The sequence below is a fragment of the Chaetodon auriga genome, chromosome 13, assembly GCF_051107435.1.
Source record: "Chaetodon auriga isolate fChaAug3 chromosome 13, fChaAug3.hap1, whole genome shotgun sequence".
Taxonomy (NCBI): Eukaryota; Metazoa; Chordata; class Actinopteri; order Chaetodontiformes; family Chaetodontidae; genus Chaetodon; species Chaetodon auriga.
The window spans coordinates 1,177,378-1,201,631 of NC_135086.1; the positions used below are offsets into that span (position 1 = coordinate 1,177,378).

The 24,254-nt window shown below is 43.7% G+C and overlaps 1 protein-coding gene across 3 annotated transcripts in view; it reads left to right on the top strand.

Annotated features, from left to right (window-relative positions):
• enox1 (ecto-NOX disulfide-thiol exchanger 1) overlaps positions 1-24,254 on the top strand; it is a 92,628-nt gene that overhangs the window by 21,306 nt on the left and 47,068 nt on the right. For all 3 annotated transcript variants that reach the window (XM_076746519.1, XM_076746522.1, XM_076746520.1), the window contains exon 2: positions 5,768-5,800. The gene's annotated coding sequence lies outside the window, so the exon portion shown is untranslated. The remainder of the gene's footprint in view (positions 1-5,767; positions 5,801-24,254) is intronic.

Sequence of the window (24,254 nt, forward strand, 5' to 3'; positions counted from 1 at the left end):
AGTCAGTTGCTATTGGCTGGATCTTTACAGGAGAGAAGACAATGAGAACATCATGGAAGGTTCTAGTTGAGTATAGTGACAAGACTACGTATCGTCTGGGAAAACATGGATGATCAGCACGTCTGCCGGCTAATTTGGAACGATAACAGGTCTTCTGCTGGATTACTGCACTTTTTTTGACTAAATATTTTACTGGATTGGATCATCTGGGCCTTTGTGTCACCAGTTGTGTTATCGATGGGTGGATTATGAGACTCATCGATGAGGTGCCTCAGTTTCAGAATCACTTCTTTGTTTGTGCTGTTGTGGTGGATCTTGAAATGGTTCACATCAGTCGAATCACAAGAGTTTCCTGTAGCTTTTCTACGATGTGCGACATGAGTACACAATGAGCATCAACAGACAGGTGGACGGGCTGTTGGAGTTTTTAAGTGTATTTTGATGCAAATCCTTTTACACTTAAACAGAGTAGTTCTACACTATGGTACTCCTACTCTTACCTGGATATTCTCTATGCTGTTTTCTGTAATGTGCAGCAGGTTTCTTGGTCTGTTTATGTTCTTTTTGTCAAGTACTGTGACGTTAGGAAGCTGCAGAAGGTTTTAAGGTACAGAAACACTGGATCTGCTGACAGATGTCATTCAGATGACAGATGTTCATTTTCTATGGAGAGCAGGAGATCTGTGCAGTGTTCGATGGATACGGAGAGTTGACGGACGAGTCACCGTATCTAAATTTGCATAATCAAGACTCGTCCTCAACTTTATGTAAATGAGTCTGTCCAGTGCGATCCACCAGGCTCACGAAAATCAGATCAAACTGTCGAACTATAAACATGGATCAAGAGTCTGTGACTGCATTGGCTGTTTGTCACTGTTTGCAGAAACGTCATCAGAAAGAACCTCAGAGTGGACCTTTAATTTAACACTGACTGTCTGTAGTTCATCATCAGTCACTGTGCCATTTGGTTCATATTACATTTGTACATAACCTTGACTGTTCAAACATCTATCAAAGCTGTCAACCTTTTACACACCATTTCAGCCAAAGTTCCTCTGTAATAGGAGGCAGGCAGCGGGCCTGTTGGAGGTAAAGTGGGAGTAGCAGGGCGTTTGGATTGCCACTTACAAAGCAAACCAGCCTCTCTTCGCACATCACATCAAATCACACACTCTGCTTGTCCTCATTGTACTTGAGGAAAATCCTGATCGGAGCTATTTTCCACTGGTACTCACACTTAAACGCAGGCTCGGCCGGCGGAGGAAACGCTCTTCCTGAAACATTGACGTGTGTTCAGACTACTTCTTGTTAAGCTCCAATGCTAACGAGCGTCTTTTATCCCTCCTCACGCTTTGTCATTAGCAAACTTTGTGGTACTTTTAGCTGCTGTGGCTGATGCTAGTTCAACAGATTGTGGTTATTTTGCTGTCTGCAGCTCCTGTCTGTATTCAACTTCAGTCCATCCAAATGTTTATTTCTGGTCTAGCAGTATGAATTTTGTCTCGCATGTACAACTGCAACGATTAACATTAACGTTTTTGACATTTTTTTAGGCTAAAATGTAAAACGTTTGCTGGTTACAGCCTCTTTTATGTGAGGATTTGACAATTTTCTCTGTTTTATATCATCATAAACTGAATACTTTTTGGTTTTGGACTGTTGAAACGACACATCTGAAAACTGTAACAGACATTTTTCACCATTTTCTGACATTTTCTAGATGAAATAATCCTGAGATTGATTGAGATTGTGACTTTCAGCCATAAGTGTGTGTTAGTGACTGTGCTTTTTGTCCAGGTCGCTCTCGGAAAAAGAGATTGTATTCTCTTTAAATAGGACTGGAATAAGAAGAAATTAAAACACACAGAACCAAAATCTCAATCAGAAGACCCTCTTTTTCTACTGTTTTCCTCCATTCTAACGGGGGGCAGCTGAAAACCTTTAAACTCCTTAAAAAGCAGTACCCGAGGAGCAGACTATCGTATCCCTCTCCTCCTCCTTCCCTCCCTGCTTCCCTGGCCTGATATTCTTCCTCTCCTCGTCTGGGTGTCATTAACAGTGATTTATACGAGGGCTCTCTGGAACACGGATGGTGCCAATAGGTGGGATGCAGGTACATCGCCCCGCCGCCGCCGCCCGGCCCTCCCCGCTCACCCTGCTCCTCACTGCGGCTGTGATTGATCAACACAAACACAAGACAAAGCAGAGGGCCGTAAAAAGAAAACACACAATCAGTGAGTGTGTTTTGTTTCGGCAGACAACAGCCATTGTGTGTGATGAATAGAGAGGCTCGTCTGCAGAGACCTGGAGCTTTATTTTGGAAGGCAGAGCGGCGCTGTCTTGAATCCCTCACTTGGCTTTTATTATTCTGCTGAAGCATCTGTGCCAGCGTAAACAGCCGCAGTGAATTCAGAGTTTTTCCAGATATACATTTCAGACTCATTTAGACTTTTTTTCCTCCTATAATGAGAGAAAGGAATATTATATTTATGAATGAGGCTCTGCATGAGCTTCACATGTCTGCTGCAGTTTAAATCCAGTAATTATGAAGGTGTCGGATTTAAATCCTGTTCTGCTGCTAAACACTTTATAAATGGACCAGACTGCAAAGAGGGTTGAAAATTTCTGTCTGCAGCATTCACAGCGAACATTTCTGACAATGTGATGATTATGATGTACGTGCACGGCTGGGTAACGTGGTTAATACTGAAGGAGAATGTTTCTCTGATGTCAGTACACATCAAAATATGAAAACAATTCACGAAAGATAATTAAATTCATGTTTTAGTCAGCAGTGTCAGCAGCTGCTGTTCATTATTGATTCATCTGAGCAGTGAGGCTGCCCTGAGCTAAATGCTAACATCAGCATGCTAACATGCTGGTGCATACGTTTACCATGTTCGCCATCTTAAGCCACTTTTACACCAACATTAGTGCATATGCAGCTTTTTGAAACCCACATGCAAAAAGCAGGAGGTTGACTCCTTTCCTACAGGGGACGAGTTGGCCTTTCTGTTTTTTTCGTGACGTTGCTAACGTATCGTACAACAGCGAACAGTAGGAAACAGTTTGAAGGTCAGTGACAGTGTTACACCGTTTACTATTTTCTATCTTTTACTTCAGTCTCTTTTTCAAACTCAGTGCCAAACTAAGTTTTATAGTAGCTGACATGGCTGGTTACATAATGGAATCTAATTCAACATGTTAACATCAAATGTGCATGTATGTTATTATAAAGTAAAGTCTACCCAGTGCAAGCGAAGGGCTCTTCAATATGTTCCTTCTTGTTGAAAAGGTAAAATGTGCTGCAGCTTCCTTTAAATTCATGCAGCCCTCATGAGATCATGTAGGAAAGTAATTCCCCCTCTGACTGATCCACATAGATGCAATCAGACTCTGTAGCAGAGAGGCTCTCGTTGAGCGAGATGCAGATTTATGCACTCATTTGCATAACGGATCAGGATGGTGGTGTTGAGGTGATAATGAAAGTGAAAGTGAAAACAATGAGATTTTTTTCTTTAAACACACAGGAGAGCAAGAAAACAGAAATAAAAGAAATAAGAGCAAACTTTTAAGAAGAAAGAAAGACAAAGAAAAGGTTAACAGCTCACCTGCTGTTCAGGTGTGTTCTCAGTAATTCTGCTAAGTGGTGTCATTTCAGCACTTTCTGTTCGTCGTCAGTGTGGAAGCAGCTCCGCTTCTTTTCTCCACTGTTTGTCTTTATGTGCAGTATTTTCAATTTTAAACTGGGAGCTTGACTGTGATGTAAATTCTGGCTTTATATCCTGTACCTTTTCTTAAAGTGTTGTTTATAGACTTCAGTGTAAAGAGCACTTTGAGCTAAATGCTAACTGTACGCTAACATGCTCACGATGACTATGCTATCGTGCAGATGTTCAGCAGGTATAATATTTATCATGTTCACCGTCTGAGACTGTCTCAAGTCTGCTAACTTTCTGGTTGTGCAGTGCTAAACTGTTGGAATGGCCGAGCTTCAACGCTTCACAGAAGATGTGTCACAGAGTAAAAGGTTCTGCTGCAGAGGAGTCATGTGGTTCTGTCTTCAGGTCGGTTGTTCTGAAGGAGAGTCAGTCATCTACTGGGCATGCTCCGTGGTGTCTTACCGCACACAGTAGCAGCATACTGGGACACTGGTTACAGTGTGTATGCAGAGAGGAGCTGCTGGAAGCTGGACTGGTTCATTGTAGTCTGGACTGCTTTGGCTCAGCTTGGCGCTGTCTCTGCCATATGGTCTGCTCTGGCAATAACACACTGTACTGTTCACTTGGCTGAACACTAAACAGTAATTAGTCACTTTCTATTCACGCTGCGCTCCATAACTGTCAACCATCAATTCATTTCATGCTCAGTGTCTTTGAAACTATTTTCTTACAATTAAGCTGTTTAGCAAAGAACAGGAAATTGCATTACTTTAACATCGTGTCATACTCTGCATTATGTCAGGCCGTGAGCATGGCTGACTGCTCGCTAAACCCCTCCCCTGAACAGAGATCGTCCAATCACAGTTGTCAGAGGCTGCAGGCTTATTCAGTGTTTCCCAAACCAAAAAGTGCAATGAATGGATTAAACCATGAGCTGCAAACATTAGCATGTCAAGCTAACTAGCCTTCTGTATATAGTAGCCACGTAGGCTAAGGCTTCTTTTATCTTCGTCTGTCTGAAGTCAAAGACCTTCTGCTTCAAACATGACTCGTGATGGTGAACCTGTGACCATTATCACCGTAGACTGATGATGTAGGCTACCTTTGAATGTTCACTTGTATCATGTAGGATGTCAGTAATCCCACATCATAATCAATAGTAATGGTTTTTGAAAACTGCTGTTCTTCAATAATCAGTTGACTGTTTTTCAGTGTGATAATTTGCTGCTTCTATGTGTTTGGTATCACAGTCAGTTGAATCTTTGGGGATTAAACAAGACATTTGAAGACTGTTATAGTCCAAATGCTTAATCAATGAACAAAAAACCCAACACATTAACTGATCATTGAAATAATTGTTAGCTGCAGGCTGACTTATGTTTAATTTAGCAGCAGGTTTTATTGTTTCCTCATCGTTGGAGTTTGTAGTCAGATTAACGAGCCTGCTCCACCTCGTGCTTTGAAGAAAACCTCTGTGATGACATTCACCGCTGATTCTGATTGGCTGATGGATTCGTGTTGCTGTCAGTGAGATGTTTGAGGATGTTTGTCTGAAAGAGATTTCTGATCACATCAGCGCCTCCTGTTCTTTCTTTTCACACAGTTTTACTGCTTTTGTTTCTGTTGCTTACCCTTTATTTAGAAAGGTCAGCACTGCCCAGCTGGTGCTGTGTGTGTGTGTGTGTGTGTGTGCGTGCGTGTGTGTGTGTGTGTGTGTGTGCGTGTGTGTGTGTGTGCGTGTGTGCGTGTGTGTGTGTGTGCGTGTGCGTGTGCGTGTGTGTGTGTGTGCGTGTGTGTGTGTGTGTGTGTGCGTGTGTGTGTGCGCGCGCGCATGTGTGTGTGCGTGTGTGTGTGCGTGTGTTTCGCCCTCAGGATGCTGTAAATCACATAACGGTTTTATTAGAGCCTCACCTCCTCCACCAGCCTTGAATCCAACACGCTCTCAGAGTCAGTGTTGCTTCAGGGGACTGGCAGGGTGGAGATGATGTCATGGCTGAAACCTGAAGAGATCTGAACACACACACACACACACACACACACACACACACACATTTACTCCATTAGGATCTTTAGGACTGATGAAGTGTGTGTCTTTGTCTCCACAGGAACCATCAGAGGGGAGCTGCTGCCTTCAAACAGTAAGTCATACGTTTGTTTGTTTGCTTTTTCACTTTCTTGACACTGATCTTCCTCATGGGTTTGTGTCGTCGTCATCAAATCAACAGAATGACAGCAGTTAAGGATCACTGTTCTTTATTTTGTCGTGTTTTTGGTCATAATCCCGTTTTTACACCAAGCTGAGTGACTGAACTGTGTTTCAGCACAGACCAAGATGTGTCTGTAGCTCTGAGGATCAATCACCGATTGGTCTGATCGGCTTCACGGTCGTCTTTACTGATTTGTTCTGCTAATTCTGTTGAATTTATTGGCTGTTTTATTGAGGTAATGCTGTTGTGTGGCTGTTTGTTTTCAGAAAACATGAATATTTCCAAAGTTTGGCTTCTGTAGTTAAATGACAACAGCGGGATCTTTTTAATGGTTTTATTTCAGCTGACCGTAGAGATGACAGGTCATGAGCTGTGAGTCCTCAGTGGGACTCGAACCAGAGACGTTGTGGTTCGTAGTCGACCACCAGGATGTCCACAGGTGTTGTTTTTATGTCTCGATCTGACTTATTGATTGATTGGTTGGTTTATTTCACAGTGATGCTGCTTATTGATAGAGAGAGAAAGCAAAATTTGACAAGGTTTTGAAATAGTGCAAAGCAATAATAAAAAGAGGAGTAAATATATATCTGAATCTGGATCTCATGTATGGCTGAAGTGCTCCTCTGTTTCCTCACACAGAGGTTTGTGTGTTCAGGTACGCTTGAGCTGCAGGTGAGCAACAGGCAAAGGTATAGAGTTACACCAGAGTCATTTTAAAAACTTCTAAATAATAATTTTGATGAACAGAAATGAGTTTTTATGGTTTAATCAATGCCAGCAGAGGAACTTAAAGTACAGATGGAAAGCAGGACTGCAGTGTTTCTTCTGTCTTTGAACCAACAAGAATTGTTTTCCTCTGTTCTGTGGAGCTGAAAGTTTCCAGAGGAAAATACTGAGAAGTGATTTTTGTACATTCTTGAAACAGATAAGCAACTGTCTCCACTCTTATGTCAGCTCAGTGTGGAGTTAATCAGAAGAGTGTGTTCCTTTGTAGTTTATTAGCTTTACTGCAGCAGATGGAAAAGATGGAGATGGACTGAAGCTTCATGTGGCTCTGCAGCACAAACACAAGTTCATAGTAAACTGGGGCCTCATTTATAAAACATTGCGTAGAATCCATACTAAAAGTGTGCGTATGCCCAAAAGCTGAAAATGGCGTACGCCAAAAAATATTCGGATTTATAAAACGTGCGTACTCACACCTGCACGCAATTTTCCCTTTATAAATCACACTCCACCTGGAAGATTGCGCAGGTGGATTCACCTCACATCCCGCCTCCGACACACCCACATTTTACCATGAATGGTCAATGCAAAGTACCTCATGAATGTCTTTGCATATAAATATGCCTGCTGATCAATGGCATTTTACGTTCGATCATGGCAGAGAAAAGAAAAAGAAATTTTACGGAGACTGAAATCGAGGTGCTTGTGGGTGAGGTGGAGACCAGAAAGGATATTTTGTTTGGTGGTCACAGTAGTGGCGTCACGAATACAATAAAAAAAAAAAAAAGAGTGGCGGCACATCGTCACCGCAGTGAATAGTTCCAGTGCCACAGAGCAATCTGTGGCAGAAACTACAGATCCCTACACTACTGTGCGTCATGATGAATGAGTCATGTGCTGACCCAGGCCACCGTGCCACTACATTCGTCAAGATCATGTCCGAGGTACAAATAATTTGTACATTGAGTGAATGCACATTTTTTCGATTCACATAAGCAAATTCATTTTCACTCTGAGCCCTTATAGCAATGTGAGTGCAGTCAATTGCGTCGATTATATTTGGGAAACCGGACATTGCTGGAAATATCCCAGACCGAAGGACACAATTTAACTGAATTATATCATACCCAAAAGGGGCTTTAGACAGACAATGTAACATTATATAATATTAATCATATCAAACACTTACCTGTCGGCTAATTCCCACTGAAAGGAGCCAGTCGCCAGAAACCCCAGAGTGGTCAGCACCTGGATATGCGCCGGGATGGCGCGGTTCCAGCGGGTGGGTCTATCTAACACTGGGCCCAGTTCAGCACATAGATCCAACAGCACCGCTCTAGGGAATCTAAATCGGCTTATTAGCCAGTCATCATCATGGGCCAGCAAATCTCCGTGGTCCGTAAAACTTCTCTCCATCCTGATCCTACCGTTTGCGTGATCTTCCAGCAGTGCCAGCGCATCCATTGTGCAGCATTACGCACGAGTGTCACCGCACTATTTATATGCTTACTCAGCAAATTGAATGATTGTTACACACCTTGTCAGAATTACTACTAATCCATCAGTGCCATCCACCGCTCTGTATCATTTGAAGATGGAAGTATGATATATGAACATTGTGCATACAGTAGTAGGCCTAACGGCTCATTAAAGGAACACATCTATAACACTGCAGACTTGGGTGTTTATGATTACGCGGGTCTATAAGTCTGATATGTGATGACATTAAATGTATGAGATCAATCTGGCTTCAATTCACCACCTCACCATCTGCACCGCCAGTTTCCCCGTCTCCAAAATGTTCGTACACAAGCATCAAAGTTGGCGTACCGGTGCGCACATTCTCACGCTAAGTTTATTTTTATAAATCACAACCTTTGCGTAGGAAGTTGCGTACGCAACTTTCAAGCCCCGTTTTGTGCGTAAGCAAGTTTTATAAATGAGGCCCCTGGTGTTTAAAGATCTAGATTTGTATTCCATCAGCTTCATTTCAACGTAGCTGTAGCTGCTGACATGGAGAAGCCAGAAATGACTGATACACAAACTGTAGGTGTGGACTCCTCTGAAGGTCTATGTAACTAATTAAAGCGTCACTTCTGTTTTTAATTCTGACTGTCTTTGAATAGTTTTACCTCTGAAGTCAATAGTTTTATCTCTGAATTCTAAATTAACTGTAACAGAAGGAAACATAAATGTCTAAGAGACTCTGCCAAAGCTTCAGGACATGAATACATACACACATACAAAACAATGAATACGCCTTTTAAAAAGTGTGTGTGTGTGTGTGTGTGTGTGTGTGTGTGTGTGTGTGTGTGTGTGTGTGCGTGTGTGTGTGTGTAGCAGATCACTGCAGGCTGAGAGAAAGCAATAAGGCTGGATTAGGATGGATTAACACCAACGTCATCATCAAACATTCTGTTTTCTCCTCCTACTTTTTCTTTTCCTTTTCCCTCTTTCCTCCTTCCTCCTCCCATCCTCCACCTCCTCTCTCCTGTTCTGTATTCCCTTGTTACTTTCCTTCCTTCACTTCCCTTTGTGGTCTTGCTTTCTTTTCCCATTTCCTCTCCTGCATCTCTTCACCCTCCTTTAGCTCTTACCCCCATCTCTCTCCTCCTCACCCCTCATTTCTCTTCCATCCCCCATTATTCTCCTCTTCGACCCGTCTCACCTCTCCTCTCCTCCCCCTTTGTCTCCTCCTTTTTTCCTCCTCTGTGGAGACAGCAGAGGAGCGCTGGGAGCAGCAGGGCCAGAATTTACATCTTGATATATCAGTTTCCTGCAGCAGCAGAGGCGGTGATGGATGGCGTGTTGCCGGCGCCGCGGCGCTGCCATGAGTTACCGTGGTGATTACCGGCCGAGGCGGCTGCTCACTGGCCACTTCATCACTGTGACTGGTTGGGAGGAAGGCGAGAAAAGAGAGAGAAAAAGGAGAGAGGCGCAGAAAAACAGAAAGAGAAGTAAGAAAAACACAATTGGAGAAGAGTGCAGGCGAAGGCAGCGGTGACTTGTTGTGGCAGGATGGAGGAACAGAATCGTTAGAGGAGGTGAGATTCGATTGGAGGAAACAAATTGTCCTCATGTGGAAACTGGCATCGAACAGGAAGAAGACGCAGCAAAAAGGAAGAGGAGGTGAATATGGGTGATTTGATCAGATGGAAATGGAAGATTTCCTGAGGCTTGTATGAGTGTGCTGAGTCAGGTGAATGGATTGATATCACCTGTCAGCAGTTGACTGAGGCTAAAGCTAACGGGTCCCAGTTCATGATATCATGCAAACTGACTGAGGCTAAAGCTAACAAGTCTGTAGATCATGATATCATGCTGACAGACTGAGGCTAAAGCTAACATGTCTGTAGGTGATGATATCATGCTAACAGACTGAGGTTAAAGCTAATGGGTCCCAGTTCATGATATCATGCCAATAGACTGAGGCCAAAGCTAACAGTTCCCAGTTCATGATATCATGCTAACAGACTGAGGCTAAAGCTAACATGTCTGTAAGTGATGATATCATGCTAACAGACTGAGGTTAAAGCTAATGGGTCCCAGTTCATGATATCATGCCAATAGACTGAGGCCAAAGCTAACAGTTCCCAGTTCATGATATTATGCTAATAGACTGAGGCTAAAGCTAACAGGTCCATAAGTCATGATATCATTCTAGCAGACTGAGGCTAAACCTAACAGTTCCTGGTTCATGATATCATGCTAACAGACTGAAGCTAAAGCTAACAAGTCTGTAGGTCATGATATCATGCTAACTGACTGAAGCTAAAGCTAACAGGTCTGTAGGTCATGGTATCATGCTAACAGACTGAGGCTAAAGCTCACAGGTCCCAGGTCATGGTATCATGCTAACAGACTGAAGCTAAAGCTAACAAGTCTCAGGCTAAATGTCAGATGAGTTTCAGCTGGAGGTGACAGATGGTCCTCATGTAGAAAATCGCAGGAAGAGGAACAAGATGTAAATATGGGTGATGTCAGATGAATATGACCGTGAACAAAAATGTTGCACATGAACATAATCTAGCAGCAAATATGTGTCCCAACACAACGCAGCCTAATTGGGGAAACAAATCAGCATCATGTAAATGTAATTTCTAGGAGACGGTTAACGAGGCTTCAGTCTTTTGATCATTTCACCTCTCAGGGTAGCATGAAGACTGCAGACAAAAAGATGCATTTGCTGCTTTACTCATAAAAGCTTGTGTCCCAGGGAACATTCACCTCCAGTGTCTCCCCGCATGTCTCATCCTGTGGTTGGTGATTTCATGTCTAGACCAGCTGCTGCCTGCCATCCAGCTGAGGGAAAATCTGACATCTCTTCCTCCCTCCTGCCCTCCATAAAACCTGAGGAAAAACAGATCGATGCTGGGCAGCGTTTCATTCTGCTGTGGGCTTATTAAAGTGGAAAGTCACAGGCGTTACTGTTGGTGGGACTGCACGCTGTGAGAAAGTGATGAAGGAGTATTCACATCGTTTACTTAAGTAAAGGTACCAATACAGCCATTCATTTAAATGTAGATTATCTCACGTATACGAGCCTCCATGCAAAACGCTGAGTGGTGGAGGCTGTACAGCCATTGGCCACTGTCGCACCCAAGTTCAGCCAATAATGACAGTTTAGAGGACATCCAATTAATCGGCCAAACTGATTAACTGACCGACCTCTAAATACAATGATGTAAATATACTACATCACAGGTAAATGACACAAAAAGTACACTATTTTCCTCTGAAATGTAGGGATTAGAAGTATCAAGTAGCAGAAAATGTAAACGCTTGAGGATAGTACCTCAACTTGTACATACAGTAGCTTACTTGAGTAAAAGTACTTGGTTACTTTCCAGCAGTTTCACATCCTGAGTGTTTAGATTGAGGCCACAGAAACTCTTTGGTGACAGATGGTGGTTTTGGTTAAATGTTAATAAAGCTAACATGTCACTCACCTGAGTGCATCAAACGTCACAGCTTTCCACATTCATGAATGAATGAATGAACATCTTTTCCTCATTGTGTAGATAAAAAGTGTAATCCAGGCAGAGCGTCTTGAACATAAAGGTCATTTGTAGGAAACAGGATTGTGGACGTACACTCACTGCAGAGCGAGGAGGGAGATGCATGTTTCTTCTTTCCTGCTGGTGAATAATTTACTCCTGTGTGGTTCAACCTTGAAGTGTCCTCTGTGCTCTGAACGTCCACCACACACTGACATGTCTGCTGCTGCCTCGTAGAAAACACCCCTCCCCCTCACCTGTGAGGGAAAACATATTTCTGAACGTACACAGATTGCCTCTGTGAACACATTCACTCACTTGATCTTCAGACGGACTTGTGGTTTTCTGGTTTGGGGGGTCTGGGGTTTAAATCTGTCCTCTGGTATGTTTAATACTTCATGGAAGCAGGAGGAGATGACAGTGTCACATCCATGAATGTGGTGATGCAGAAGAACATCAACCATGTTAGCAAACTGTCAGGGACTCCTTTACATGTGTCTCGCCTCTGGAAAAATGTCTTTCATAGACACTGAGGCAGCTTTTTATTTCTGTGTTGGTGTTTACAGCCGAGCTGCAGCAGAGCAGAAGCGACTCACAGACACTGACTGCAGGATGCTGCTTCACCTCGTGTTTGTAGCTGCTTTCGGTTGCAGTAACTGTTGTTTGATCAGATCTCTCAGTGTCACTATGAGTTTCACTGTAGGCGTGTTCCTCTTGCCTGCTACTTGGCGGGAAACAGAATCCATGATGAAAAACAATGCAGATTTCTTCCTGTGTAAGTCTCACACATGAAGACTGTTCCTGTCCGGTAATTCTCAGGTATCAGTCAGTGTGGTGGAGGCAGCTTGTCCTCTGCTGGCAGACAGAGGACAGAGATGGCTGAATGGAGGTCAGAGTCGGTGTGGATTTAACGCTTCAGTAGGGCTCGTGCTCGCTAATGCAAAGCACAAAGATATTTAATACGTAGTTGTGAACCCTGGTCTTGTGTTTAAATCCAACCAGTGCTCTGAATGAAACAACAAAATATGCCGCTTGTAACGTTGACCTGAATGTGTCGGATGGAGAAAAATGCAAGCTAGTGCAGATGTACGTGAACCCTGAACACAATTGGTCTGACCAACTAATTTGCATATCTAGATCTGATCACAATTCAAGTGCAGTCGAGATAACGAAGACACATTTTAACTCATGATGTAAATGCTTCATGAGCAGTTACGTGTAACGTCCAGCCTCCATCTGCGATGCATCCGACGGTCTGCGCAGACTGATCATCAAAACATTTAACTGTGAAACCTGCTCATTCATGGCAGAGGCACAGAAATCAAGGAAAAATGACCAAATCAGCAAAATCTGAGCAAGTTATGAAAATCAGAAAGGTAAAACGCTGTGCTTCTGAGACATTTGCGCTTTGGTTTGCAGTGGCGTGGAGGACAAAAACAAAAACGCATCGTACACATGACCTTAAGGAGATGCAGCCGGGTTGGGTTTAAGCAGACATTGATTACTGCAGCCGCTAGAGGGCGCTGTGACTTGACTCACTGGAGGCCCCTCAGGTGAAATCCATATCTGGGCCTATTAACACAAAGAGCGAGCAGTAAGTGATGCTTTCAGCTTTGACACAGACATGTGTAACGCTGTACCTCATGAATATCAGCTTGTTATTCATACAGAAGCTGATCTGTGAGGTTTTCTCTCTTTTTGATAAAATGATGCCTTTCCACCTCCCACCTCTTTGATCAAGTCACAATAAACCTTTCTGCACATGTACCCCAACTGACAAATTGGCTCAGCTGAGGTGTGAATAGATGCAGAATGTGACAACAGTCGAGCTCCGGCGCTTCACAAAGCGTCTCTCTGCTTATAGGAGGACGCAAAGGAGGCTTTCAATGCACAACAGGAAGCGTTATCGTCTCTGGATTTGATGCTTCCTCTGACCCCCCCCCCCCCATCTCTCTCTTTTCTGTTGTCTCCTTCTCCCTCTTTCGCCCCCTCCCCTCTCCTCCCCGAAGGCATCTGGCTGCTCTTTAATTGCTGGTGTGAATCAGATGAGGAGAAGTTGCTGTCTGCTCTTTGAATAAACGCCTCTCCGCAACAGTGCCTCCATTAAAGAATCACCAGAGACTCATCTCTGAAGGCCTGTGTGTGTGTGCGTATGTGCGCATGTGCACAAGTGTGTTTGCGTGCGTGCGTGTGTGCGTGCGTGTGTGTGCACGCATGCAGCGCAAGGACACTTTTTCTTCAGTGTGTCTCCTCCCGGTTGTGGCGTACGTGTGCGATTTGTTTGTGTAGTTTTGTGTGTACCATAAATATGTATGAGTGTGTATACATTGAAGCGTGTTTGAGACGCAGCAGCTTTCGCTCAGAATAGCTTCATTTGTTTGTGTGTCTACACAGCACCTCGTACCAACCCAGCTGAATAAACTTTATTGTTTTTCAGTGTTTTCACATGGCAGAACGACTCTAAGCTCTCGACTGAGATTGAGCAGAGTTGGCGGTGAGGCTGTGATGTCTCGACTCTCGGCTATTCTTCAGCAGTAAAAGCAGTGTTGTGATGAAGCTGTAATCAGTCTTTCTTTCTCTGGATTCCTGGTGATTCAGCACGGAGCTTTGTCTCCTCTGTGGTTGCTGTAGAAAGAAAAGGAATGGAAGCTGTTGTCAGGCTGCTGATTTGAAGCTGGACCTCAAAACTGCATTTCTGCACAATACTACAATACAGTAAATGTACTGTGTAACATTACACCACGGACTTGCCAGATTTGTTGGATATGTTGCGTTGCACAGTACTAGTGCATGCATGTGATGTCCAGGAGAGACATGGAAGTCTGTGGACGACACTGTGTGGTCAAATAAGACATACATTGACATGTGCATCCGTCCAGACTGGAGGACTCACTTCAGAGTGTGAAGTGTGAGCGGACAGATTTTTTGTGGTGTTTTTAGAGTTCAGAGCTGCTGCTGACTGAAACTGCCTGTAGCTCAGTCTGGATTGTTCCGTGATGGTGTTCTCCACCCAGTCACAGCGGAGGAGCTCTGAAGCAAACACTGACTGACCACCATGCTCAGCTTTACATGGTGATTGACCCAAATGGAGAGAGAATGACTCATGTGACATAGCTCTGTGTGTGTGTGTGTGTGTGTGTGTGTGTGTGTGTGTGTGTGTGTGTGTGTCCTTCTACAGTCAGAAGGAGAGACTTCCTTTGACTTAGTGTTTTTCTTTAGTTTAACTGACCTCAGTCAGGGCTTGGAAATGAGGGTTAATGTACATTTAATTCTCTCTCTCTCTCTCTCTCTCTCTCTCTCTCTCTCTCTCTCTCTCTCTCTCTCTCTCTCTCTCTCTCTCTCTCTCTCTCTCTCTCTCTCTCTCACACACACACACACACTCACGCAAATGGTGAAGTGGAACAGAAAGCCAAAGCATCTGGATTTCTCATCAGATTTCTGGAAGCTGCTCCAATCCAAACCACTACAGAGTGGGAACTTTTCTGTGTGTGTGTGTGTGTGTGTGTGTGTGTGTGTGTGTGTGTGATTTTCATTGGTAAGTGCGGTTACATTCAGCAGTAACCTGACACATCTTTCCATTGGTTTGAGTTATTTTTAAGGCTGTTTGAAGCCTGCACAGTGAATCTTAAACGTCTCTCTCTCACCTGAAGTCTGGTTCATTTGATCCAGACCAAAGAAAAAACCGATCCACTGTTTCATTGTTTCATCACTGTCTGTGTTCACACTGGATTCAGAGCTGTAAACATGACGTCATATATACGATCACGCATAGCTGATTGATCACTGATGGCTGCTGCTTGTATTTGCAGTTCAAGCGTTCGTTTAATTGTGGGAAAACGTTTCATATCCAAACTGTAACGACCTGTTTGATCTCAACATCCTATAAGGAGTGTTTTGTTGACTGAACAGTAAACTAAGATAAGCTACTACTGTCGTAGCAGCTAAATTTTCTGAAGCAGTTTTTACATTGTAACAGCTTTACGCTGTCCGCGGCTACATCCACACTAATGTTTTCATATTAACACACGCAGCATTTGCTACATTTACGTTAGCGTCCCCACTGCTCTGCCGTTTTAGAACTTACAAACAGAGAATTTTGGGACCCACCTTCACTTCCTGGTTGGGTTTTATCAGTCTCAACGTGTCCTTACCTGATTCGTCATGCCCCAATCACATGACCCTTCTCCAGAAAAAGTCAAATTACATCAACCTGTATGTACATATGTTTGAGCCTTTATGAGCAGTGCCTACTTCAACATGGACGATGAATTACAGCCGTTTCTGACCTTGTTGTCTTTGCTAGCGGTTTTATCAAGCTAACACTGCCAAAAGGTGCAACACCAAATATATATGTGTGTGTGTGTGTGTGTGTGTGTGTGTGTGTGTGTGTGTATACACACACACACACACATCTCAGTTCTCTTTTTCTTACTTCTGACCTACAACCTGGATTTATCTGTTGGAAAACACAAAATCCAGAAAACCAGATGAGTCCTCTGAGCACCGTGAATGTCCACAGCAGATTTCACGGCAGTGAAATGTTCAAGATGTTTTGGCCGCCTCGTCTCGAGGCCTTGCGCTCGCAGCAGATGTGATGTTTGATAATCACAGACAGACTGACCTCTTCTGTCTGGCCGTGCTGAGATCATTCAGTCTGTTTAACTGCAGTCATTGTTGGTCTTGACTCCTTCAGTCGAATGCTGCATGATGTCCCCCGTCATCTGCTCCCCGTCCCTCTGTGCTGCTGCATCTTGTTGTCTGAGATCATCAGTGTCGTCTGGATGTTATTTGTCTCGGTGATTGGGTACATCATGTTAAAGCAGGATTTGATTCAGAGCGTCTAACATGGCAGATGTCCTCACTTTGGTGAGACCGATACTGTTTACAGAGCCAATGCTGGCCTGTTCCTGAGGATACGAGGCTTTAAACAGCTGTTAACCAGCACTCAGCCGTGGAGGAAGTATTCAGATCTTTTAATGAAGTAAAAACGCTGCAAAGATACTCTGTTACACGTCCTGCACTAAAAATGTTACATCAGTGAAAGTATGTAAGTATAATCAGGAAAATGTACTTAAAGTATTGACAGTGGAAGTACTGCAGCGCAGTAGTAACTAAAGCTGTCAGATAAATGGTACAAGTACCTCAAATTTACAGTACTTGAATAAATGTACTTCATTGCATTCCACCATTACCAGCACTTTAAGGATTTCTTCAGTGTGGTTTAGTGACCTCATGATGCTGAACAGACTTTTTCCACTTTACTGATTTTCAGATGTAAAAAGACTCAAATGAAATGTTTCAGCATGAAGTCGTTTGTGGCGGCTGGTCCAATCCAAAGATATCAGTCATCACCGGCCTCGAGCGGCGTCCTCGTATCGGCTGTGACTGCAGTTACGAAGCAGAGAGGAGGCTCGCTGATGAGTTCTGCCACTTTTACTTTTCCCTGATTGTAATTAGAGAGGACGGGAACAGACGGCGCTGCCTCAGCCCGCTGCTTCTGTCAATCAGCCCACTTAGCATGAGTATAATACAAGGCTGCGATCACACAACTGTACCAACACACACACACACACACACACACACACACACACACACACTCCACGCTGGAGTCAGTGTCCATTAATTTCCTGGTTCTGTCATCGTTACTTCCTCTGGACTTCTTCATTTATTCTTTTTTAATCTGGTTAGATCGGAGTGTCTCGTTCAGTGTGTGGTCTCTGATAACACCTCGGCTGGGGACACACATACACCATAGACAAAAGTATGTGGACACACACTTTTGGGTACTTTTGTCCTCCCGAGAAAACCGACAGCAGCAGTGATTTCAAATATGACATCTGCTGGTGTTCAGTGACAGGAACAGGAAGTGTGACTCTGATCTGTGGAGATGATGGTGATGTCAGATATACATGATGCACATATGATGATAAATGATCTGGAGGAGGTTCTTCATGATATGAGCTTTGCCTCTTAGTTTCTGTTAAGATATTTATAATTGAGAAGTTGAAATTTTGACCTGCTGATGGTGCTTGATAATAAAAACCTCCTGGATGTAGTGATATAAGATTCTAAATGGTGTCGATTTGCTGCTCCTCTTCATCTAATGTGATTTTTGGGGTTTTGGATTGTTGGGCTGTAAAATCGAGCCATTGGATGTCAGCTGAGACTTTAGGTCAGCTGTAGTTTCTGACCTTTTTAGGACCTGATGATTAATTAATTAATCAAGACAATGATTGACAGAATAGATTCGTTTTTCAGACCTTAACCTTTACTTTCAGTAAATGACACATTGATTCTGGGATGCTTTTGTACGAAAAAATAAAAATAATGAGCCTTGAATGTACATGTGGGACTGTTTCTGTCTGTCTGTCTGTCTGTCTGTGTATAGAATTTATTTACTGTGTGTGTGTGTGTGTGTGTGTGTGTGCGCGATGCTAATTGGCTGGTCCTGCAGAGTGTGGTCTGTGAGCGACAGAAGGGAAGGTGTTTAAAATGCAGAGAGCAGTCACGGCTGGAGGAATGCTGGCTACAAAACACTCTCTCTCCTTCTGTCACTCTCTCTCTCCTCCTATCTCTCTCACCCTCTCTCTGTCCCTCCCTCTATCTCTGCCCCCCCCCCCCCCCCCCAACACCATCTGGTCATCCTCTGTGACTCAGCGCTGTCGCCTGCTGGAGGCTCTGCCACCCACACACACGCACACCCTCACGCACACACACACACACACACACACACACACGCACACACACCGTGGCATTTGAAAGTGGCTGCCCTGGAGATGTGTGTGACGATGTGTGATTCTGCCTCAGTCTGCTGTGCAGTAATGAATACTGTACACTTCCTGTCAGGCTCTGTGTATTAATAGGACTCATTGGTCGATGGAGATAAACAGCGGGTGGAGCTAATTCTCCAGTCGGTGCCATTAAACCACCACAGAAGAAGAGCACAACAAGATGACGTTATAAAAAGAGCTCCAGTCAAAGGTCAGACGATGGAAGTCAGATGATTTCATGCGTTCCTGTGAGGAACTTTGCAGCCTCCTCCTCATCGCCCCACACAGATCTCATGTTTTCATTTCAACATTTTTCATCTCTTCAGTGGATGTTCAAGTCACATGTTTCATGGTCGTCATCATTCATTGGCTGAGCCTGTTCCCACTGAAGGACGTCGCTGCAGCACCTCCTGTGTTGATGCTGCTTATGTTTAGCTGGATGCTACTGCTCTGTCTGAAGAGCTAACGCAGTCAGCTTCTCTCTCTACTGTCCTGCTTGCTTCCTGAGCTAGCTGCCAGTCAGTTAGCAAACTCGTTAGCTTAGCTCGGTTGCTAACTGGACAATAAGTCCACACAGTTAATTCAAAAGATGTATTCATACCATCATCAGGAGGTTAAATGCTAATAAGCTAGCACAGCTTTCTGTATTTTGGTCTCTCCGACTCTCCGTCCCCTCAAAGGTCAGCACTGATTTTAAATCGTGATGGGACCAGCACCAGCAGACTGGTTTTAATCTGACCCCTGATTCAATCTACAGCCTGTCCTGAAACGATCTGACAGGATCAGACTCACATGAACAAAGTGTTTGCAGTCACTTCGTCTCCTGCTCAGAGTCTGCTGAGCTGAATAGTCACTCATCATTACCGTCATCAAATATGGAACACACTTCTTCAACAGTGTGTCTGTGTGTGTGCGTGTGTGTGTGTGTCGTGACTAATGTAAACAGACAGTGGTGAGCTTGTGTATCATCTCTCGTGTCACCTTCATTACAGCAAGACAGATTTTTTGATGCTTCACAGGAAACGAGTGTTGCATCACTTACGGATTTTAAAACTGATGCTGCTATTGAAGACTTAATTAATGACCGTCATGAGCGAGAGGGACACTCACCCTCGTCTTCTCACACTGATGATACATCTGCTTCATCATTTAATTCTGCTGCCTGTTCGCTACCATCTGACACCGCACAAGCATTGAAGGATGGGATGCTGAGTGTTGTTTACAACATGATTCCTGTTGGCTCACACGCTGCATGAAGTCTTTTACTGCATATTTGTTTTCATCATCCACCAAGCTGCATCAATGAAAGTTGAAGGTATAGTGAGAGTGTGACATTGATGCGCACAATATTCCTTTTTGCCTTTATTCCAAAAACAAAAACAATAGTCCTAAGACGTTTGTTAAAACGTTTCCTGACCCGTCTGAGTATCGTCATATTCAGAATAACAGTGGAATAATAGCATGCATGTAAACACGGGTGGTGTTTCAAAACATAACAGAGCGCGTGTCTCAAGGGTTCTTAGAATATCAGCTGTGATGCATTTTTTGAGACATGTCATCGTTCATATTTGAGACCTGGAGCGAAGACTCTGGATTCTCGTCCAGGTCTCACTGCAGTGAGGTTAGTTTGATGGTCGGTGATGGTGAGAAACAATCGTTTCTTGGCTGATATTCTTTCTCACCTCTACCAAGCTTCAGCCTGTTGGAGGAAATGCCCCTTGAATAATTCAGCTGTGTCGAATGTAAAGTCAAATTACCGCACAGTGTTTTCATGGAGGAAACATGTAATGAAGTGTTTAGAACAGACTGTGATGTAGCTGAGGACGTTTAGAAGTGTTCGATTAGCATCAGTGAAACGTGTGTGACGGACATGTTGCCCGTGTGCTGTGTTCATCACCATGTTCTCGTCACTGAGACACACATGAGGCTGCTGCTCATTCAAATATAGTCTCTTTTCTTTCTTTTGGCGGCTGCATTGACCCCCCCACCCCCCCGCTGCCGTCTCCCCTGCCTCTCAGGCCCTAAGTGGATTAAATGGATTTGAAACATGAGCCACAGCCACACTAATAGCATTGCTTGAATATTAAGCAATCCACGGTGGATTGATTCACAGACTAAAGAGCAGCAGTATTGTAACTGAGATGCATGAAGTGCTCTCCCACACCGACACATACTGAACATTATCTGTCTGCTTGTTACGCTTCAGAACAGGCTGCACGGTTTTTAAGCTTCATGGCAACATGTTTGTACTGGAGCTCCTGTTACCTGAAGGTCTGTGCTAACATTTCATGTCTTTCAATCTTGATTTTCTGCCAGTTGACTACATGAATAAACAACTAATTGCTGCAGCTCTGAATCTATTCATTAAAGGAAGTGTATTTTTATCTAAAAAATGTAAAATATACACAATAGTTATAGTAGTCGTGCAAGTTATAGTGATTGACGTTGGGTGTATTGTTCATTGTTCAGTGCTGTGATTTCCATTGCTGGGTGGTGGAGGTCCTGTTGTACAGGCTCTGCAGGAAGGGGGCGCTCGGCTGATCACACAGTCCTCTGCAGGGCCATCCTGTCCCCCCACAGGCTGCTAAACTCCCCATCAGGATGTTCTGCACTGCAGCAGAGTAGAAGGATAGCAGGAGAGACCTCGACTGTGCTCACCTGTCGAAGGTGATGCAGGGCGCCGTCTCACCTTTAGTGTCACAGGGTCACTATGTGTAGTCCATGTCCTCTGTAACATGCACAGCGAGGTACTTGAAGCTGTTCACGCTCTCCACTGGAGGCCTGCTGATTGTTAGTGACCTCTGACACTTCCCACTTCACTATCAGCTCCTCAGAACTAACTGTTTTCACAGGAACTGTTTCTTCACTAGATCCAATGGAGATCTTCACAGTGAGGGTGAAAATGAAACGACCAAAGCTGGAGAGAGAGAAATGTGTGCTGAGAAGGACCTGAAGTTATAAAGCAGTAGTTTGACAGACAGTGTGTGAACCTGAACCCAGCTGAAGGCTAACACGATGCTCACAACACAGGAAATGAAAACACCAGCCGCCAGTCACCACATGACGGGCAGACCAAAAAAATGAATGTTATGTAGCCTCCGGTCTGTGGAGCAGGCCTCTGCGTCAGGCACTAATTGCTGCTTGTCCCTTGCTGATGCAGCCTTTCTACTGCTAAATTTAGGCTCTGGATAATTGCGAGTCTTTCCGCGGGGCAGTAACCTGATGAAGTGGTAATGACTGTAGGGGAAAAGGAGACGTGAAAAAGAAAGACAGAAAACAAACACTGGAGTCATCGAGAGGCAGCTCTGCACTTGTTAAACACAACTGCCTTTTTTTATTGGTTTACTGTACGGCTGTGCTTCTCATGTTCCACAGGTCTGCAGCTTTTTCAGACAACAGTTATATTGATAAAAATGATAAAAATGTCATCTTCAAACACTCAAAGCAGTAGTTGCAAATGATGGTTGGCATGAAAGAAAGAGGAGGCTGGGTGCTAAAAACTTTCTAATAATGAAGCACTGAGGAATGAACAGCTCACATCATAACGTCAGTATAATGTACATCTCTACAGCTCTGAGTCCATGTGCATACAGTCGCGTCATACTCACCACAGAAATACTCTTTTCATTCACAGATTATTTCAAATCACTTCTAATTGTCCCTTTTTCAATGAATGACAACGACAGTTTTCTGAAGTGTCTCTGAGTCTATGTATTAATCCACAAGGTTCGCAGTCTGTGAAACGTGTTGCTGCATCAGATTCACAATAAGCAGATATTTACAGAAATCAATGAAGCTGATGAGAGAAAACATAAAATATATTGATTTGAGCTGTTTTCAGGTCAGATTATGTCAGAAACGATTAGCAAGTTATCACATTGTATTTCATTTATTTTTTGGAATATTTGTTCCGGTTTCTAAAGTATAAGATTTATCTAGAAAAAAGGGCAAATAAGAAATAAAAGCCTGTTTCAAATAGCCTGGTTCTTCTTACAGAAAATATTTAATGTTCTATATGAATTGAGTCAAATGCCAAAGCTGAAACATAATAAATGGAGCACAGAAATGTTTGACACCTTTTGCTTAATAATGACTTCACTGAGAGATTTATCCAAATGTTGTCACTGCTAGTTTGCCGTTTTTTTCAATCACTGTACAATTACAGCTACAATCGATAAAGCTTCACATTAAAAGCTTACATGGAACAGAGGGATTAGCCCTTTGAGCCTTTTAGTGCTGAATTTCCTCGTCACAGTTTATAAAAATTGTTGTGGATTATTTTCTCTCTATCAGCTGATGAATCACACCCTGCCCTGCATACATGTCAAGCTAACACAGCAGCAGCTCGTCTCTGGCCGACTTGTCTCGCAGCAGAGCGGAGACTCACTGAAACCAGCTGTGGTCTTTGATCAGCTACAGAAAACCTGCCAACATGTTTTCACTTTCTGCAGTTTGTATGCTGATGGCTATTTGAATGTTAAATGCAAAATGCTACCCTTCTTTCAGTCATCATTATGGGGTCTAAGCTGGCCTGTTTCTCTGGACAATGATTTGATTGGAGCAGATTGGATTTGCTGCCAAGACTACAGCCCATCTGTGTGTGTGTGTGTGTGTGTGTGTGTGTGTGTGTGTGTGTGTGTGTGTGTGTGTGTGTGTGTGTGTCGCTGTGGTTAATGGTGCCTTTCTAAAGGCTTTATTAGAAGTAATTTGCTGCAGCGGGCGCTGACTGATATCTGGGCCATGACCCTGTCTCTCAGCTGAAGGGTAAAGAGGGAGTCCCAGTCAGACTGGAAATGGCAGGCCCTGCACGCGTTCATAGATTAGAGTCTGTACGCTCTGTGCTGAATACATTGAAGAGCGTGGAGCGGCGATAAAGAGTTTAAATTTAAGTACTTTACTGGTCATATACACAACAGTCACAGTGAGGCAATGACAGTCTTGATCTCAGGCTCAAATGCTCAAACATGTACAAGAAAATCAGGAAAGATAAAAGGAGTAAAAGGGACTGTATTTAAAATAGATTCAAACAGATAATGATGTTAGCATTAGACTGAAGTACAGTAATGAACAGGTGATGCACATAAACATATGCACTGTGATTATTTAATAGCTTGTAAACAGTAGTAAAATAAATATGTATGTAAACTGCGACGTGTGCAGGCACAAACAAGATTACTGCATATATGTACACAAACACACGCACGCACACACACACTCAACTGAAAACAGTACAAAGACAACACAATGTGACAGTATCATGACTGGTATGAAAGGGGCGTCCTGGAAAGGCTCAGCCGTTCGCGCCGTTCGTTTGGAAATGATTCGTTGAATGGTTGCAGTCTCACGCCGCTCTGGTTAAGGTTTGGTTCAGTGATTTAGTCGTTCAGTCCGTAGTCTGAAGCTTTGCGGGTCGAAGCCGCCGGCCGGTTGGAGGCTATCTGTGTGGAGTTTAGGCTGACACGTTCTCCTCGTGTCTGCATGGGTTTCCTCCCACATCCAAACACACGCAGGTTAATGTTCTACTCTTAATGGTGTGAATGTGAGCGTGAGGGCTTGTTTTTCTCTACATGTCCGCCCTGTGATGAGCTGGCAGCTTGTCCTCAACATGAACATCCAAACGGAAGCATGGCCAGGCCTTAGATTACATCTCTCTGCACGAGCACAGTGTGTGTGACCTCTCTGTTCTTTGGCAGGTCAGTTCAGGAACATCATAACCTTCACAGAATGACAGTGAATACAACATTTCAGTATTGAATACTGGAAATAAAATCTGAAGTGCCTGGAAAAAAGAAAAAGGCTGACAGTAAAAGTAGTCCAGAGTGGGTGGTGTGACACGTGATCAGTGCCTGTGGAGCAGGTAGGTGAAGCAGCAGCGTGTAGGCGATGGAAGTT